Below are 21,978 nucleotides of genomic sequence, written 5' to 3'. Positions count from 1 at the left end.
TGCGGAAAGTACAATCGTAGCCTCGACAACCAAAGTCTACAAACAGTGAGATCTCACTGCCACAATAGCGGAGCGATCGACTCGCCGCCGCGTTTGTGGCCATAAGTTTGATGGCTGTGTGTAGTAGAAGGAAAATATCTTTACATGACGATAACTGCGACTTTTTGATAGTTGGCCTTCAAAGGAACATGGCCTTACATGGCTCAGGGTCCTTATGTAAATTGTAGGATACCGGATTTTTTTAGCTTTTCTTTCTTTATCTATAGGCGTACCTATAAGACGTATCTTATCTTCAGAATTAATAAATGCAGGTATTTATCATGCCGTATTCAGAGTAACTCGAAAAAGAGTAATTAAGAAAAATCTCCATTGTCTTTAATTCTAAAGAAACAACAGTAATTTTAAATAAATGCTCAAGAAAAGCTACGTTTGCTAGGACCAAACAAACCTCGCATTGTACATAGTGTTGTGTCAAATGAAAGCGACTACAGAAGTTGAAAAGTTGCATCATAAATCATGCTTCGCCTTAACAAACATTACCTGAGCTCGACACGAAGCAAATTGAACTTTATGTGGATAGTAGACGGGTGATTATGAGCGCACAACTCGTGTAAAACAGTGCGAACCCAGGGGGAAAGTGTAGTCTAGGAACAAAGATAAGACGGGATTGTCGCAGGCTCGTCTCGAGAAAATTACAGCGACAATACAAAGGCTGAACCTCTGCTAGTTTATGTAAAAATGTCTTGGATTGGATGAGTCTTATGCCTTTCAACTGCAGCATAAATATAGTTTGTTGATGAAGTCTTGAAACTTTGTAGTTTTAACTTTTAGTTAGGCACTTGATATCTGGAAATGAAGGCTTCTTTATATAATCTTTATAGATCCGAAAGTGTATGTCTGACTTTATATCTGTCTGTGGGTCCTTCACGTTTACACCGCTTAACCTTAATTTTGTTAAAAATTAAATTAATTTTGTTTTTATAGAAAATTGAGTCCTGGTAAAGGATTGTTTTCTTTTCGAAAAAAGTTGCTGTTCCGGAAGCAAGTACTAGCACAAGTCGCTACCTTGCTTACTTGACTTCTAAAAGGAATATAATATATAATGTATAATAATAAGGTTGTTTCAGAGGAAATAAAATAGTGCATTTGCAGCGAAACATAATATTATTATATTCTTTGTGACGGTCGAAACTTATAGTAGGTAGTTAGCAGTTAAGATGATGATGTTCTTGTCTCTTAGCTATTTAACAATACAGTATAAAGCCAAAACCACGTGGTGTAAAAATGAAGCCTGATTTTCGCCAGTAATTAGGAATGCGAACAAGATACTTAATATAAAATATGTTCATTAAACTATCGATCCATACCCAGCAGGGTTTCAAATACCGTTTCCCCATTATGATTCGATATTCAAAAGGTTGTAAGGCCAATTTTCTGGATATTTGAAATTGATCCTTATGTGTATGACCGTAGGAAGCATACATTTTCGTTTTACGTCCATATGTTTCGGAATCGAGGAGATATGCCAAACCCCAACGCAGACGAAATATGAGGATTAAATTCCTGCAACGCTTTTAACAAGGCTAATTTATATACAGGATGCCTGAACGAGTGGAGTGTACTCATCTAATTGAGTGGGAATGGGCTAAATGAAGCTGTAATATTGCATTTCGTGGCTGCTCTATCAATACTAGTAATTGTTGTTTAAGAGTTTAGCGTGATATTGGCAAGGACTGTTGCTTTGTTTACCTTGATTTTGTATTCCAATGGATTTAAAAAAAAGGTGGCTGTAATATTTGACGTAGACTTTCTTAGGTCTTTATTATTTGAAATCTCATTTATTTTGTTTATTTCGGAATAATAATTGTGAAGCAAAAATATATTTCAGCACACTTTATGTCATAGAATATCTATAGTTAACAAAATTGTGGGAATATATAAATGTGTTGCAAGTAAAGTGAGGAAAAATGTATAAAAATAATGTAAATAAAGTTACAAATTCAGCCGCGTAGCCGCCATGTTTGTTCGAAGAATTACACACAGGGCCGGATCTATCACGTGATGGCTTTTTAGGCTGAAGCCCAGGGCCCTGTGGGTTCCTAGCTATGTCAAAAATAGTCGATATTAATGCGAAAGAATCCATAATTTTATTATATTTAAACAGATCATAATCTTAATATGGTTTGTAGCTCCGCAAATCCTACGATCAATCACAAACTTTCAATTCATTTAATTAAGACCTACGTTTACTGAACTTAGACTTCTTTTTTATGAGACCATCTTTGAAATGTCTTCTTTCCAATAAAAAAAGAATTGTCAAAATCAGTTAAGAAACGACGAAGGTATCCGCGAACAAACATAAAAAGCCATATAATAGAGGGTCGAATTAAGAAACCTCCTCCTACTTAAGTCGGTTAAAATGTTATAGCCCTAAGTATTAGTAGCCCAGGGTCCCTAACCTCAGGGTGTCTTTCTTTAGGCAGACCTTTGCCATTGAACGGAGAGTCCGTTCAACGGCTGATGGCAAACCGCAGGTGGTTTTAGTGGGTCGGCTGGTGGCCAGTCCCACATACCCCCGGGATACTTCAGAACTTATTTAATTTTAACTTTTTATGATGTTATTTTAATAGGAATGCACCTATTCTAATTAATTTTTATGAATTTATTTTATATTGTTAATTTAAACGTTTTGTAATCTAATCAATTTAATGTATTTTTGTAATTGTTAGTATTATTGAAGTGGTTTTTATTTTGCCTGGACATTTTACCAATTTTTAATGATTTTAATTTATATTGTTTAAATTTTTAATGATATTGTCTTAATTTTAAATTTACTCTATTTTAATTTTAAATTTACTTAATTTTAAATTTTATTTTAAATTTCAATTTAAAATTTACTCTATTTTGTCTTTTTTATATTATTATTATCAAGCCGTTCTTTTATAGCATGATGTAATAGCCTGTAAGTAAACGTGCAATAACCGTGATAAATGTTATAATCCTTAATGTGCATGTTGTAACATTTGTTGGCTATTCATAGCAATAAATAAAAAATAAGAACTGAATTACATCCCTAACCCAGGGCGCGCATAGAGCGTTTCCCCTGCGAATAAAAAAGGGCTCCTAAACTCTAGCTCCGTTCCTGATTACACAGGAGGCCTACGCCGCGTACGCTGCGCGCCGACGGGCGTGAAATTGTCTTCGTCGAATATGTTGCACCTAAGATTATCTTATTTAATTCAAAACGAGGCCGCATTTGCACGCCGGGTGAGCCGATATAATAGACACCTTGACAAATTGTGTTTACACTCCTTATGTTTCCTTATTCTTTGTCATTTCCCATGAAAAGGAATTTATTTTTGTCAAAGCCAAATATGCTTTTTGTGTTCGTGTGGTTGTATTAAAATTATTTTGGTTATTATAAAAAGATAGGATATTTTTAAATTCAAAGTACTAGTTGTCTAGAATCTAGATATAATCTAGATAGAGCATCAATTATTAATAATTTATTATTAATACATACATAATATGATAATAATAATTAATACTTATATAACATTGCATTCACATCGAAATATTATTCGTAACTTTTTAATTTTTATTTATTTATGTAGGTACATGAAATAATTTTTTTTTCGAAAAAAAACGGCACGCAGATCTCAATAATACGTACTTCAATTCAAGTTGAAAACATCGTTTAAAACTTTTGTTTCAGAATTTAAAAGGCGATGGAAATGTTAACAATACAATAACTTTCGAAGGGGAGGATTAGGCACAAGGTATGCACATATTCGTAATGCCACAATAAAAACGTCAGAATAAATTATAATAATTATAATGAATGACTCCGGATAACATTTTGCGTTCTCGTTTAACATTTTTGGCGAACGGAACGTAAAATTTCCAACATGAGTGCATTACTTGAGGCATTGTAAAAGTTTGGATGCTTGAAATTTCGGCAATGTTTCACATTTTCACTTGGAGTTTCGACAATGAGTTCGTCCGTGCATCGAATAAAAACTTATTAACGTAAGTTCGACTTTTTAATAAAGCAGATATAAGTATCTATCTATGCTAATTAATAAGACCAAAAAAAACCTAAAAATGAAAGATAAGCTGCACTGAGGATCCACTGCAAACATAACTCAAATAAAACCGGCCAAGTGCGTCTCGGGCCACGCGCGATATAGAGTTCCGTAGTACCGCTAGTTTTTGATAATTTTTGTATGGTCAATGAATGTACATTTATAACATTTTTACACTACTTACAACATCATCTCAGTTACGTTCAATGGAAGTTTAACGAAAAGTTCCTTTATAATTCACCGAATATTTTTTTAGTTGATCGTCTATTACTCAATAACTTATAATAGCTCCCACACCGGTTTCGGTGACGGTGGCCAGTTTCATTGAAACCAGGCCAGTTACGCAGGAGTAATTTTATAGTGCCCAAGTGTGTGCGCAGTACACAAGAGCACTCTCTATTCCTTTACTCTCATAACCCAGTGGGACGGAAGACCGACACGACCGGCGAGAGATCAGGTGCAGGACCGACTTTTTACATGCCCATCCGACGCATGGATCATCTTACTTGTCAAACAATCAGGTGATCAGCCGGCACTGTCCTAACCAAACTTGGAAATAACATGTTTCCAACGCGGGAATCGAACCCACGACCTCCAAGTCAAGAGCCGCGCTCTATACCACTAGACCACGGAGGCGTTACTCAATAACTTATGAAGTCTTCTTTCCTTTTAAATTCAGCATATTATTTTCTACTCAGTGACTTTTTTCACATTAAAAAAACAACCGTTTAGCTGGTAGTAGGGGGGGACACTGGAGTCTAACGATTTTTTCCGCTTTGAAACTTCATATTTCACAAATGACAGACAGACGGACGGACAGACCGAAACTATAAGGGTTCCTTGTTGACTACGAAACCCTAAAAAGGCGTGTATTTTCGATAGTAATGTGCGAGATTACAGCACATAATAATATTCAGACATAAGACTTAATTTTCAATGTTAAACTATAAACCTAAGTTTAGGACTAAAACTATGTCGTCATAATATGTACAAACGATAGCCAATAAATTTACAAATATTGCGCTTACAACGAAAATTCACAAAAATATGCCGATGCTGAAATATTCAGTTAATAATTTATCAAAAACTATTCGGTTATTCCCCGTTGAAACTGCTGGTTATTTTGAGCTTCGGTCCGCGGAATTCATTAAATAACAAATCGGAATGCTGCTATTAAATAAACAAACATTTAATGAAACAATAGTTTATTAATAATTGTGTTATGTGGTTAGCTTTGTGTGTAAATTATATCGTTACAGCTTTTCCAGAACATTTCGAATAGTTATTGAAGTTTAACGTGTGATTATATTATTTTTATTACTGTACAAATTCATCATCGGAGGCACGGCATTCTGGGGGCACGAGAGTGCCCCGAAAAGATGAGCCAAGCAAAGCGCGCGAATTTATTTTTACCAAGTCAATAATGAATAGTCGTAGATTCTGCATCTTAATTTAAAATCAGTGTTGCTTCGATACAGCCTGATTATATGAAATATCAAATTGTAACTCTCTAAATAGAATTTTTATGAACCGTAACGTAGTATAAAAATAATAACTTTACTCGTATTACAGAGACTGTATCGTTAGATAAAATAAGCAGAATCAGAATAATTATTATACTTAAATAAGCAAAATAACGTTACAATAGTTAAAGCTTGCGATGATTTTAAATAGAATGGGCACAGTCATTCAAAATCGAAAGTAGCACACTCGAAATCGAGTTCATGAAAAATAAAGTTGAAATATAAAATACAGTAAAACAGGTCTTCAGTGACACGGAGCCAATATTGAAAACATGTGTTGAATTGAACGCACCGTAATATTTTCTTTTCAAGCTGAATTTGAATGTATAGATAAAGAGCTGATACAAAGGCAGCATCGGCCATTGTACATAACAACAATACGGGCTGGAGTGGTGACCTAATTGTACCTATGCTGAAAATATCTAAAGTTATCGCTGTTTTTTCCATGTCCCGGCCTCGAACGTAATAAATTCCAACGTAGTGGTTTTACAATACCAAAGAAACAAAAGCCATTTTTCAACTTGCATTACTCGTTTTTGCAAAGAAATTCTTTTGATTTCAATACTATAAATTGGAATGATGAGTAATGTAACAATATAAACTGTATGATGTTAAGAATATTTTCGGCTTTGTTTTGGAAATCTGAACAAAAAAGTATAAAAAATATAATATTATGTTGATTGCAATTCTATTGAACATTCATGAAAAAGTTATATACCTATATCTCTTCAGAAGCAAGCGAACGGAAGTTTGTTAAAATTATAGTTGTCGAATAAAAATTGTATCCTAACTTATTTAATTTCTTTCATACCGTATCTGAAAGACCAAATTTTGCTACAAGTTCAAAGGAAAAAAAAAACAATAATTTGAATATGGCTTGTCAAAGATAGGAACTATTTAGATCAATTCTATCTCTCCAACAAAAGCGAAGCCGAGGAATTGATTTTATAGCCTGATAAATAAATACATAATTATGATTGTCTCGTTTAAAATAAAAGGCAAATATGTTTATATCAATAAAACGGAAACTTCTGAAGACTGGAAGTCTTCGGGGAAGGAGCATCAAAATGCACACTCGCGATAGACGCTCCACTCAATAATAAACACCAAACTTTAGCAAACTTCTCTATTACGTGCGCGGACGAAACTTACACCTTGAATAAACTCTAACTCTTGTCTAGAATGTTCGAAAACTGTACAAACATGAAGGCTTTATCTGTATGGGGAGAGTAATTTGTTCCGAAACACATTAAATTTACATGACAGGACCGTTTCTTGTGTCCGCCGCCGGACATCTTGAAATTCTATTTTGACGTCTGTTCGGACAACGTACGGTTTGTTTTCGAGTATTTCAGGAGGGGCTTTGCACTAATCTGCGTTATGTTTACTGAATTCAAATGTTGTATTAAAATGCACCCCGATGCAAAACCGACCTGACGAATCGTGTTGAAGCATAAACCCATAAAGATAACTTACAATTAAAGTTAGACTAGTTTTTGCCTGCGGCTTTTCCGTTATCTTTCTGTTGTCTTTGCCCCTGGTTCAATTTCTTTAGAGGTTTAATTTTGTATGTTTTTCTTATCGATTCCGAATTTACAACAGTGTACTTAAATTTAATAGCACAATCTATTCTTAGGTTGTAGATAGCTATAACCTAAGAATGGATTTATTTAATAACTGGTTTGATAATACGTAGGTATTATGAAACCAGTTATTAAATTATATACAATTAAGAGTTATAATTTATACATCTAACACATGAAGATACAAAGTAAATCGATAACTCGAATTTGCAACAAGAATTGGGGCATAAAAGCGATTTATGTTTCCCAAAACCCCAATCACAGAAAGATACAATACATATTTCACTTGTTTTCGTGCATTTAAATATTTCGGTCAAAAGGACCGTCGTAAATCGCGCGATCGGCCCCGTGACCGTCACTTCGCGCCATTTTAATCGATTCAAAATTCGAATATGCGATTTAAAAATGAACGCGTAATAATTTTTTACTTTTTTCCATTTCAGTTATTTTCGGTCTGCATTCATTTTTTTAATTTGGCAAGGCCTTAGTCATTACTCTTTGGTAATGATATTTTGGAAACGGTATTGTAAAATATCGGTAATACTCAATACGCTATAGCTTTGTTCAGTGCTCTGACAAAAGGCAATCTTTCAAGAATGTAGGGCAGGTTTTCGTGCCGAATAGACGTTAGCATGTCTGCCAACACAACAGCATGCCTGCATGAAGTAAGATATTTCTCATACATGTTTGCATGGCATTATTACGGAATAATATTGAATTAGTTGCTTTTTATTGTTTTCAATGTGTTTATTTGACGCTAACAAAAGTACGCAAACGATATAAAGGGAAATATTGTATTCTGGTTTGCTTCAGTGACCAGTTTTAAGCAAATACCACTAAGAAAATTTATTTAAGGTGGTGGAAACACATTTTGTCAGGTCACATCTATATATATAAAACTCAAAGGTGACTGACTGATTGACATAGTGATCTATCAACGCACAGCCCAAACCACTGGACGGATCGGGCTGAAATTTGGCATGCAGGTAGATGTTATGACGTAGGCATCCGCTAAGAAAGGATTTTGATCAATTCTACCCCCAAGAGGTTAAAATAGGGGATGAAAGTTTGTATATAATACTTCCTAACGCGGGCGAAGCCGCGAGCAGAAGCTCGTCTAAAACATAAAGTTATACCTAGCGGAATAGAGCAATAATCTCGAGCTGTCAAACGTAACCAAAATTGGTTTCATATGTGTGTAGAAATATGTGTACGTAAACACTTACACAATCATGATTTCTATGAGATTAAATTGTCAACGTGCGGCACGTGCCGACTGGACGTCAAAAAAAGAGTGCTGCTGTCATGTATCACACGTCTCTTTTTACCACGCAGTGTTACTGATAGTGACATCTCTCTTGCTCAGTCCTTTGTTTCTCTATTCCGCTAGGCATATTAACTTTATGATCTAAAAGTCATTAATATTGTCTTGACATAAATAGCGTAGACCCACCATTTGCTTTTCAATCTTTCAATTGAATCAAGGTAAGACAATAATGTTTTGTGTGCGCTGCAATTTAAAATATTATATCGCAGCACACACAAAACATTAAATGTCTGTGTGAATATTTTGCATACAAGATCGTGGGTAAAATAATGCTCTGTATCTTATACTATTCCGGTGAATTTAAACCTCAAAAACGGTTATGTAAGCGTATAATTTCTCAACGTAACGTATAATATTAGCACAACTAGGTACTACAATGTGCCTACGTATGTTGAGTAAGCGGTGTCAGCCTTTTAGTTTCGACTACAGACGTGGCTGAGTTTTGTTTGCTCAAACTAAGCTAATTTTACTATGAGAGCTGTAATACTGAGGGTAACACTAGGATAACACGATATTTGTTGTTTTTTTTTTAGGGTTTACAATGCTTTTTTTGAATGCCTCATTCTTATTTTGATTAGCTCATTTTTAATTGAGCAATTCAAAATTGTAATCGGCACTAGGCAGCCCAACGCCGCGGAGCAAGAGTGCCAATTCAATGTGCATCTTTTTGTGTAGTAAATAAAGTTCAGTATTAAGAGGACACACCAGGGGCGAGAGAAATTGAAAATAGGTATTTGAAAATGTATTGCTGTCTCACCAATCTCAAGTCTCCCACCGCAGCGCGCAATAGAGACAACACGACAAAAGTTCTAATAAAAGAACAGAAAATCTTCGATTCGTTGTCCGCTGATTCCTTCTCCAAAACTTAACCGATTTAAGTACTTTTTTCATTAAGAATTAAAACAAGGCTTGAGCTGTGTTTCTATGTTTTATTTTTTTTGTATATTTTAGCCAGTTTTGTTTTCTGGGTGTTTGAACACAGAGGAAAATCTGGCCATTTTTTTGTGTTTTTGGACGTTCTTATCCTTTTTAATAATAAAATTATGAAAAAAAAGAAAACATAGGGACATGCTTATAGTGGCCATAGATATTCAGGAATAAAATCATAACTCTACCGGCATTATCCAGGGAGGAAACAGGGGACAACGTTTGTATGGAAAAACGGCGGTGTGGACTCCTCTTAAAAGGCATTGCATCGACTCGTCATGTTGCATTGTGAACTGACCCTTACGCCACGATCGCTACGATGATTTCGTTGCGCTACGAAATAATCGTCGTGCTACGAGATTATCGTAGCGCTACGAAATAATCGTCGTGCTACGAGATTATCGTAGCGCTACGAAATAATCGTCGTGCTACGAGATTATCGTAGCGCTACGAAATAATCATCGTGCTACGTGATTATCGTAGCGCTACGAAATAATCGTCGTGCTACGAGATTATCGTAGCGCTACGAAATAATCGTCGTGCTACGAAATAATCGTCGTGCTACGAGATTATCGTAACGCTACAAAATAATCGTCGTGCTACGAGATTATCAACAAAGGTATACAAAAATATTTTTATTTAAAGTAGGTAGAATTTAGAATAAATCTCGTAAATATAATCTTTTTTATCACACAGACAAATTTTAAGAATAGGCAGGGTTGCATAACTATGCTAATAATACTTATTTATTTTCAAAATCAATTAATAAAAAAATAATAATCAATAATCTTTAGTCTTTTATAGTCTATACTTTATACGATTACTTGTAATTGATTGAACTCCGTTGCGCCAAAATAGTTTATCGCGCGGTAACCGTACATTTTTCCGAGATATAGATTTTCTATGTCTTTTCCGGAGACTCAAATATCTTCATACCAAATTTCAGAAAAATCGGTTCAGCGGTTTGGGTGTGAAGAGGTAACAGACAGACACACTTTCTCATTTATATTGGTATTGATTATAATTTATAAATATCTTTTCTCGAGCAGTCGAGTAAAAACAACACAAACTCTGAAAACAAATTACGGACCTTATATCGTATGTAAAAATAAACAAAAGCTCACAATTCTCGAGCGAAGTAATTGAAGAAATTGACTTAAGGAGTCTTTTCTATTCGTTATAAGCTCTTCGGGAGCTTTATGAGTGAAAGTTTGGAAAGTTTATTTGACGTTTCCCTAAAGGGCCCTCAGCTCAGGGAAGTTCACGCACAGACGCGTAGGGCTGTACCTGTAATCAAATTTATGGCCCCAACGATTTTGTTTCTAATTACAAAAAGATTTACATTCAGATTTGATTCCGCATTTTTTTGATTTGGGAAAATAGCTTTTATTCAATAAAAACGCTAATTGGAATTGATAATTTTAAATCAAATCGGGGTGAAACAAATTAGACGTTTTTACTAAGCTAGCGGTTTGCGACAGTGCTACGTTTTGACCTGGGCATTTAGCCACGATCGCTTCGTTAATTTTCTAGTTGTGAAATGGACAATAATATGGGAATTTGACATAAAGACATCGCTACGAAAATATGTCATTAGAAGAACCTTTATCTACAAACTTATTAAATACTGTTAAGGTCTGACATTTTATACTTTCTTAGAAAACTTCACAACTTTTATAGGACGCTTTATTAGGGTCTACAACACAACGACGAGCTCATCAGAGCCGAGCTCTCCGCCGGGAGGTTCCGTATGTAAATTAGCTGAAACTTGCTTTGTTGAATTAATTTATGATGTTTGTTGGTTAAAGGTTTTCTGACTAGCTGCTATTGTGACTTTGTTTACTTAAGAAAATGGAACTTAGAAGATTTAATGTTAATATGGAACCAATATTAGATAAGCACACCACACCACATCGCAACGACAAAATGTCGTCAAGCAGTGGTTACGTGTGAATGGTGTCGCTGCAGCTTTTTGTAGTTGCGTTGTGGTACCGACACTATGCCGACGTAGTTGTGTTGTCGCCAGTGGTTGCGATGTGGTTACGTACGAAAATCAAAGGAGGGGGGAAGAGCGGGGGTGGTGTGCGCGCACTGTCATTGCATCGACGCAACGTTGTGGTTGCGATGTGGTCGGCCGTGGTTGAGATGTGTGGTTGAGAAGTGGTCGACCACGACTGCAAAATGTGGTACGTGTGAATGGTACAGTACATTTACAATACGAAATATGCGCCATACCACGTGGTGTGGTTGTGGTTGTCGTGTGGTCGTGGTACGTGTGGGTTGGCCCATAGTCAAAATGCATTCGTTAGTTTCAGCGTTAGCAGTTAGCACCATGACACTTGGCGATGCGTTATGTCGAAACATATATTTTTATATCAAACTTCGCTATCGAAACTACCGAATCGATATTGAATATACTGTACTCGGCGAAACATGGCGTCAGCGGTCATTGACTCCCTGTATAAAACTTGTCATTTTCCCATAGACTTAATATATACTGTCGTATAGACCACCTGACAACCCGAAAATGCGTGACCATTTTCGATCTGTCAATGTGTGCGTGTGCTAGTGATGTATATTTTACTATCGATAGTATAGTATTTTGCTATCGATAGTATAGTCCGTTCGAGTTATTTTACCTGAGTTTCTTTAAGAAATAAATAATATGCAACTTTGACAAATTTTTTATTTCAAATTAATGTATCATAAATTTTTATTGGCAAAAAAAGGTGACGATTGAAAAGTAGATACACATTTTCTTTTGGAATGATTTTTCAATCGTCGGATATGTTATGACATGAGGTTCTTATAGGGGTAAATAATATACACATAACACATTATAAAGTAACTTATTTATTACTCAGGTAAAATCTATCTAATAAAATTTGTGTAATATAAGAACAATAGTACCTTTAGTTACGCAAAATATGAAAGTAAAAGGGAGGATTCACAATATTTTATTTGAAATAGAGAACTAAAGACAGAATATAGCAAAAATAAACACATCGTAACAATTAGGACATGAAGATTAATTACCTGTGAAATGTATATTTTTCAGGATTATTCTTATGATTTACACTGCAAACACTTAAAGCACAAGTCACTATTTTTAAATATAATAATATTTATTAAAAATAACAAACAAATTGAACAATATATTGGAAATACCGAAAGGGCATAAAACGACTGACGACTTTTGACTACCTGTCAAATAAAAGTGGTTACAATTTTCATTAGACTGCCTCTCTCTTTTCATCTTGTTATAATTCCATAAAGGATTTTCTTCTCTCTCGCACTCTTTGTTGGTCTTTAGCATTATAGGTTTATGCATTTTCCATATAAACCGCGATTGACAATGAAGTGTCAGATGTTGTCAATCGCGGCTTTGTATAGAAAATGGAAAGTTTTTGACATGGAGTCAATGACCGCTACCGCCATGTTTCGCCGAGTACAGTATAAGGACTCTGATTAGGTTACAACGAAACAATGATGACGCAATAAAATGTCAAGCGGTGTTACATTAACTGACATTTTGATTATTTAGGTAGCTTTTGTTGCTCTCAAAGTCACGTTTCGTCTTTTTAGGGTTCCGTACCCAAAGGGTAAAAACGGGACCCTATTACTAAGACTTCGGTGTCTGTCCGTCCGTCCGTCTATATCAGTAATGGCAACAGATAGTTACATGATATTTTCACGAAAGCAATAAAGGCTATGTATGTCTATTTCAATAATTATTAATAATATTTAAAAATAATAATAATTTACGGGGGGCTCCCACACAAAAACACAATTTTTGGCCTATTTTTGCTCTATAACGGTGCGGAATTCTTCTGCGCGAGTGCAACTCGCACTTGACCGATTTTTGATTTTGGCGTGAACTGACCATAATGCTTGTAATAAAAATCAATCTCTCCATTCTATAAAATCCTTTGTTTCTTAACTTACGAATTATTTATAGGTTCGTCTGAAGTTTGAGCATATTAAATTCTGTGATTCTTTACTAATTTGCAAAGATACCAAACTTGAAACTTCAGTGTATCAGAAAATTTATCCTCTCTTAAAAATGTATGCTAAAGTTGCATCAGCGAGAGCTTTGTAAAGCTTATCTGAAACTTCCACATCAGGACGTTAATTTTGAAAATAAATTAAAGAAGTAGCCCGAAGCGAGCGCCAACAGTTAGATCTTAAGTTTAAAACTGTTTAGATGAAAATTTCAAAGCGCTCGGCGGAGCTTTGTTCAACTTTACCTGACAACTTTAATGACGGCTTATTATGTAAGTAATTGCCTTTTAATTATCATAATTACCCTGATTTTATTGTTTCAGGTTACTTCTGTTGTTCATTTGCATGAAACTTTGATGTGATCACGTTTTGTCACGCCGCCTCGGGAGGAAACAAACATGATTATGCCTTTTCTACTGGATTTAACGCAAATAAAAAAGGAACTGATTTCTTAATAGGAGCAATTATTTCCGATTAACTCTAAGAAATAAGCTCTTTTGTAAGTTTTGCACTTGCGTTTCTCTTTGATGCAAAAAAGATAGAAATAAAAATAAAGTTAAAAATATAAAATAACAACGATAATTAAACTTATGGATTCTCTTATATATAAGAGAGTCCATAAGTTTAAAAGATATCCATTATCCACGTATCCGTATCCATATATGTAACGCTATAAAATAGAATTATAATTTTAGACCAAAATTACATTGTGTGATGAAAAATATCTTAATTTAAGACGTAGTATAACGTTTTACTGTTATAATCAATTAACACGAAACTATACTAACTTATCAGAAAAATGACAATAAATAATTCTGCACTTTTCCTAAACTAAGCGTTTACATAACAATCTAATTAAGGTTGATACACCACAGTCCCCTCAATTGCGTTAGTGTGGCCCACCATAAATTTGGCAATTACTGACTGACTAAACGGGGGCGTAAAATGCTGCTGTTCAAGGGAAAATATAGTTAAAAAGGTAATAATAAACTAATTTTAGGTTTGTTCTAGGTTTCACCAAGCTTTTTAGACAATTTGGCAATCAAAAATCTACTCGTTATTTATATATTAATACGTTAGAGAAAAACTTTGTAAACCTTTTTACGAAAAATTAAATAAAGAAATTTAAAAAAAACCCCGCCAAATAACTTTAAAAGGTAATGAATTAAAATATTTTACTGACTTTAAGTTTAAATAATTCCTAAGTGTAAAGTGATATTTTAGTCCATAATTGTTGTCACGGTGTGTCGGGGGACCGCCAACAGTGTCTTTTGCATTTTGTATCGCCATATCACTGATTGTCTCGATACTATAATGTTTCGTGAAATCAAACATCTACATTAGCGGTCCTCCGACACACCTTGACAAAAATTCTAAAATATCACTTTACACTTAGGAATTTTTAAATCTTAAAGTCAGTAAAATATTTTATTTCATTACTTTTTAAAGTTATTTAGCGGGGGTTTTTTTAAATTTCTTATTTTAATTTTATTTCATGCTTTTTAAACTTGTGTTGGTTATAGTGCAAAATAATTTCTATCAACAGGATCATATTATATCCCAATGAATACCATCTAGGAATGTCCTTTGGGACGAGGCCGTCACGCGTCAATATGAGTCCAAACATGAAACCTCCACTTTGGGTTCCTATACAACCTAGGTGATGCTGCAGCAGCAGCATGCAAAAATTTATTGGTTATCTACGTCTTAATAGTTGTCGCAAGTAAAATGAGCCCAAACACGAAACCATTGTTCTAAGTTGGGTATTCTATTGATTACCAGGTGATGCTGCAGCACCAGGTCAACTTTCCATTATTGTGTAAATATTCATGAATGTCATGACATAGAATTCAATAAAGCCCAACAAACGACTGCAAGTTGCTAATCGGCCCTTCACGAACCAGATGAACTGCGATTTTTCAGCACGGAGCAGGCTGATGATGATGAACTATAGCTAAGAACACTCTCAATTAAGTCAGCTTTCAAACAAAAAAAACTAGATCAAAATCGGTCCACCCGTTTGGATGCTACGATGCCACAGACAGACAGACAGACAGACAGACAGACAGATAGACATACCGACAGACAGACACGTCAAACTTATAACACCCCTCTTTTTTGTCGGGGGTTAAAAAATGGGGAAACGTAGGTGCATGAAACTTCGCACAGTTATAGTTTATATGGTGAAGGAGTGCATCGAGCTAATATTATTTTAAAATTATGCTTTTATCTATACTAATATTATAAAGAGGTAAACTTTGTTTGTTTGTTTGTTTAATTGTAATGAATAGGCTCAAAAACTACTGGACCGATTTTAAAAATTATTTCACCATTCGAAAGCTACATTATTTACGAGTAACATAGGCTACTTTTTATTTTGAAAAATATAGGGTTCCGTAAGATATTTCAGTTTTTCGGAAACAAATGTCCGCGACACACTATACCTATCTATGTCAAGTGAGGCACAACAACCATTTTTTTATTTAAAAATCTTGATTTTTTTTGGACTACATTTAAACGCATTTATTTTACTCATGCTAATAATCCTTATCGAAATAAATTATTTCATCTCTAAGTACAGTTTATGTAGACAATATTTGGTCTGTGATTGATTAAAATTGGACGTTTGGTTTAGAAGTTATGGCGAAATTAAAATATTGCGATTTACACCCGTTTCGAAGTGGGCGCTGCTACCAAGGCGGGGCCGGGCGGGAGTGCGCTCGCGGCAGAGGAGTTTAGATCTATTCAGAGTATTGACTATTGAGTAGTAATGTAGATATCTATCAGTAGTATCGACGGAGAGCTGACGACCAAATCAGTCATGTAGCTTCAGCTGTGTTAAAACTCCGTTAGCTACTTCCCTGAAAAACCCTTTCTGATAATCTGCGTGGCAGGCAGGCCGTGGGACCGTGGGTGTAGTAGGGTTGGGAAAAAATTGTAAAAATGTAGTTTCAGCGACTTAATAGTGTTTGCGATGATAAATGTTAATTTATATTTTTTTTCACATGGATAATAATGAATAACCGGCCAAGTGCGAGACGGACTCACGCACGAAGGGTTCCGTATTTCAGAAGTCTATCTATAGATACAAATTTCAGAAGTCTCTCGATAGCGGTCTTTGTGATACAGCCTGGACTCTGGAGTCATACAGACAGACAGTCATATTTTTTTCATTTTTCCCCACCCCACCACTCCCACCCATCGCCCACGGCCTGCCAGCACGCAGATTATCAGAAGGGGTTGTTTGTTGCAATGAGTTTCTAAAATACTAGAGTAGCAATGTCTTACAAAAGATTCTCAGAAATGCGTAACTACTTTTTTGTTCAAAAGACACTGTCAAGTCATATATTCGTTATGTCATTATGTATGTGAGATATGCCTACAGGCATCTTCGAAGTGGCAACGCGTTGCTACCATAAACTTCCAATCTAGTTACGTTAGTAACATAGAATATCATTGGTTTGTTGTGACAAGCCTATACATACGAATTATACTCTTTTATTTATGGTTGAAGTCTGCTGACAACAAGTTGACAAATTGAAAATGGATTATTGTTTTTTTTATTTAATTTTAGATACTATTAGACAATGCTTAAACAGCCAGTCTGAGATCAGCTGAGTCCCAGAGACAAGAATTGAAAAAAACTTTGATGAAGTCCATAGACTTATTTATATACTGATGAAGTCATTTTTTATAAAATATAGGTAGTGGTCCTAATGTCGTTGCAAGTAAGGTCGAATTTCGACCATAGGGAGATCTCTAGTAAGAGTAATAGTATGTACTTTCTTAGAATCTGAGAATAAAAAAACATCTTGTTGAACTATATTTACACATTTTTAACACAAAATGTTGCCCAAAGTCGTACATTTTACGAATGGGTCGGCTCGACCGGAGAAATACCACGTTCTCACAGAAAACCGGCGTGAAACAACTAGCGCTGTATTTCGCCGAGTGAGTGAGTTTACCGGAGGCCCAATCCCTTACCCTATACCCTTCCCTACCCTCCCCAATTCCCTTCCCATCCCTACCCTCCCCTATTACCCTATTCGATCTTAAAAGGCCGGCAACGCACCTGCAGCTCTTCTGATGCTGCGAGTGTCCATGGGCGACGGAAGTTGCTTTCCATCAGGTGACCCGTTTGCTCGTTTGTCCCCTTATTTCATAAAAAAAAAAAACCTGAATTATTACTATCCTAATATTATATCCTTGCTGGTACCTGTTCTCAAAATCGATTCATCGATGCGTGTAACATACATGCATAATTTTCCAATATTTAACCCCTTTTAATATCAGTAAAAGCGTCATATTATGTGCCCAATAGGAAGAACGGCGTAATGTGGTTGGCGACGACGGGGCGGCAGGCACTTCCTTGCAAGGAGTTAACAAAAATGAATTTTGGCACTACACGCTAAACTTATTGCTCGATATATTCACATCTTGCGGACGCTAGCAATACTGTTATGTTGCCTGAGTTGTTTATGGAGTTGTACACATTTTCTTTGCTATTTTTACCTATTGTAATAAAGAAGGCATTATAGATGTTTAAGGATGTACCAGCATCGATCGAATTGTTTGATATTCTTTGTAATACTTATTTTTATTTTACTCTGTTTCCAGGTTTAGCACTCAAAAAATGTACCTTAAACTAGATACAAAAATACTAGAATAAACGGGTTAGCATTTTGTCGTGAGTTAATATTAAAACCAATATTATAAATATATAACTACCAATAACCAATATTATAAATATAAGAACAGCGAAAGTGTGTCTATCTGTCTGTCTATCTGTCTATCTGTTACCTCTTAACGCCTAAATCGCTGAAAGGTACAGAGATACTTTAAGTCCCAGGAAAGGACAAAGGACATTGTTATCCCAGAATAAGGTTCCCGCTATAAACTAATTTTGGCACAACGGAATTGCGGACGTCATCTAGGTCGAAATAAATAAAAAAGCCACGGATATTTTGACAGATTTATCATTGGTGAACAGCCATTGGAACGTTTGACGAGCTTAATAATATCGTTCGAGTATAAATCAAGGGATTTATAGGTGATGTGACTTCGGAAACTCCGAGCCTCGATTGTTCGTTAATTTTCACGACACAATTAAAATGAGCCCTCAAGATCAAATGAATAGGATTTGAGTGCGAAGCCACGTTGCTCCCATGCGGTGCGGTGCGATGAGTCGCTAATACATGAATGACACCGACGCGACGGCTCTGAGTACTTAATAATGCATAGCGAATTTTGATGAAAAAAATATGTGATTTGATATAACGCATCGCAAGTGCCATGACACTTTTTTTTTAGTAAAGTATTTTGACCAAACACTCGGCACCTTATGCTTCCACTTCATCTGCCTATATTTCCATCAAAACATCGCGTCTGACAACGCAACTTGTCATCGGGGCATATCACAAATTAATATGTTGTATTAGATGAAACCCGAAATTTGTTTATCGCGCGGTAACCGCACATTTTTCCGGGATTAAAAGTATCCTATGTCCTTTCCTCGGGACTCAAAGTATATCCATACCAAATTTCAGTAAAATCAGTTCAGTGGTTTGGCCTTGAAGAGGTAACAGACAGTCAGACAGACAGACACACTTTCGCTTTTATAATATTAAATATGGATGTAAAATGTAGCCAACGCTGTGGCGAAGCACCGCAACGCACTGGAGCAATGTGGCCTTATTCTTACTTGTATTTTGAATGTTGGAAATTGAGAGATCTGTTTGGATGTAGATAAAGCTTTCTCTCTAACTCAAAATATAATTATTTATTTATTTATAAATGCCGTCCTATATAATACGAGCTTTTGCCCGCGGCTTCACTCGCGTTAAGAAGTATTATTATATACAAACTTTCATCCCCTATTTGAACCCCTTGGGGTAGGAATTTATCAAAACCCTTTCTTAGCGGACGCCTACGTTATAACATCTACCAAATTTCAGCCCGATCCGTCCAGTGGTTTGGGCTGTGCGTTGATAGATCACTATGAGTATGGGAGGTAGTGCTATCGTTTGCTAAGTCATTTTATACCGACGAAATTTTTATCCAGAGGTAGCTTAATATTTATCAATCAAGATAATCAGCGTCAGTCGCCGCACCCGTGGTGGGATGTTAACGGAGAGTATTTCAAAGTTATAAAAAAAAATTGCGAAAAGTGATTTTATACCGAATGAAAATTTTATGGATGATTATTGAGGCCATGCTCATCAAAAAATGCACCGTCAGCCGTATCGCAGATGGGGGATTCAACGTCAGTCGCGTTACTGAACTATGTTAAAAAAATTTAAATATAAAGTCATTTCATACCGTACAAAATTTATACAGGTGAATCTTGATACCTTTTTAATATTAAAGACCACCGTCAGTTGTTAATATGCGGGTGGAAAGCCCGTCAGCCAGCGATATAAGCTATAACCAATATAGCCCTACTTCGCGCTCAATGTATCCTAGGGCGTCGCGTAGACGACATTTCCACCTGCAAATATTCAGCTGACGGCGATTTTCGTTTGAATTAACCATAAAATTGTCTCACATAGCAATTTTAAGTAATTTTTATAATTGAACAGTCAATATTTGTAAAGAAGAATTATATACATTTTACTTTAAAAGCGCCATCTGTTGTTATATACTAAAACTAAAATAGCACCTACCAAACCTAAACGTGTATAATCTAGATATGACCTTTATTGGGTGCGAATTGGGATCTTTTTAATGTCAATTCAATACGATTCCCAACAACAACTTTGAGATACTCTCAATTTTCTATCTATAATATTTCTAAAATTCCACCCATACTGGAGTAGCTGACGATCAAAACTCTTATGTATTAATAGAATAGTATTATTGTTACGATTTTCGCTCGGTATGAAATGACTTTTTAAAACGAGCGCGACCTCCCCTACTATATGTCAATCAGTTTGAGTTTTGAGTTTTATATATACTTACAGATTAATTGATCGACCGTTCATTTTCTTTCCAAATGGAGTAACTAATCATACACAGAAGCCTAACTGGGCACTGCAAGCTCAATAAGCACCTTAACAGAATCGGTGTTAGTAGCTTAATGACTTTCAGATTCTGCGAGGAGGAGGATGAAACACCTATACACCTTCTCCTTGACTGCCCTGCTCTACTACACAGCAGGAATAGACACCTTGGTTGCTACGAATACACATCCACCGAGGAAATTCGTGGCACCAACCCCAACCACATCGTTCAATTTATGAGCAGCATTGGGTTGGGGACGGTACTCTAATGCGAAGGAGTCACAATAGATCCTCAAGGGTCGCAGTGACATCAGGGCTACTTGACCTGCCTTCAGCAAAAAAAAATAATCATACATTATTACTCGTATATCAGGCCACTCATAAAATCAAGTCATTTAAATTCAGATTTTTACAGCGATTTTAGTTCAGTCGCTTACCTATCTTTATAAAGTAAAATCCGATAATCCAAATGGTACGTACATATGAGTGTTCCAGTAATTTCCTAGACGCGAACTGGTAATGGCCAAATGTAAGCTCGGTACGAATTCAAAGCGGGCGGAAGGGCAACAAATTTCAAAAAATATGGCGCACTCCCGTCCCGTTTGCAAGTCCCGACAATAACCTGAAATTTCGTTAAAAAGGCTTGACTTAATCGAGGCGGCCCGAGCATCCGCTAGGGCTACCGACTCCCCCGGCCCGAACGCCTGATTCCCTCCAGCTCTATCCCATTTGTCTCAACCCTATCACGGGGATATGCTTAGGTCACGTTCACATTGCATTCGAAATTCAAATGAGTGTACTTTTTGGCCTGTCTGAGTACACGGTGAATTAAATTAGGGGACTTCCACAAACGAGATTCGGTTTTTTTGTAATGAACGCTGTCTATGCTTTTCATTTTTAATTTCACATGTTGCCTCGAAGGACCATACCCTGCAAACGGCAGTTTGTAGTATACCAGTTGATCATCACTGAAATTGTTAACGTTAAGTAGGATAGGGCTTAAAGTAAACCTCTGCCGCTTTCATAAACTTCTTTGATTTTTTATGTTTTCTCAAAACTCAATTTCGCCAAGTATTTTTGTCTTAAGAAAACTTTTTATGAGAACTAAACAGCCCTTGTCTGAAGGTTTTGTAAACGTTATAATGTTAATTTACATAAAATTATCTTATCGTCAAGTCGTTTACCGTTTGCAAGTCGGCGTTTCTCTCTACCCGCACTTTCAAAAGATATTAACTCTGTAATTACTGCCCTGGGCTTATTTTGAACAAACAGAAAGGCTAATTGTGTACTAGATGATACTAATTCCGACTAGCTTTGTCCGCACTTTGTTCCATTTTAATATTTTTAATTTACCTCCTTTCATTCTTTGTCCGAAAAAGTCTTTACAAATTTTGTTATTTATTTAAACATAAACATGACAGAAATATAATCACCACTAACTGTATTTTAACGTATACTACTGTCTGTTACTGTGCTACGTCTTTTAAATTAATATTTCCCATGCTTGGCAAAGGGGTATGAAGATTTTATATG

General features: G+C 35.7%; 1 long non-coding RNA gene across 1 annotated transcript; it reads right to left on the bottom strand.

Annotated features, from left to right (window-relative positions):
* Nucleotides 1–25: 25 nt before the first annotated feature.
* On the bottom strand, nucleotides 26–6,730 carry LOC121728876. Its single transcript, XR_006035880.1, has 3 exons — nucleotides 6,721–6,730; nucleotides 903–909; nucleotides 26–211 (listed from the first exon to the last, which is right to left on the bottom strand). It is a non-coding gene; the product is annotated as an uncharacterized LOC121728876 (long non-coding RNA).
* Between the last annotated feature and the right edge of the window lie 15,248 nt (nucleotides 6,731–21,978).

This window comes from Aricia agestis, chromosome 7 (assembly GCF_905147365.1).
Source record: "Aricia agestis chromosome 7, ilAriAges1.1, whole genome shotgun sequence".
Lineage (NCBI taxonomy): Eukaryota > Metazoa > Arthropoda > Insecta > Lepidoptera > Lycaenidae > Aricia > Aricia agestis.
This window is presented reverse-complemented; position numbering and strand designations above follow the sequence as displayed.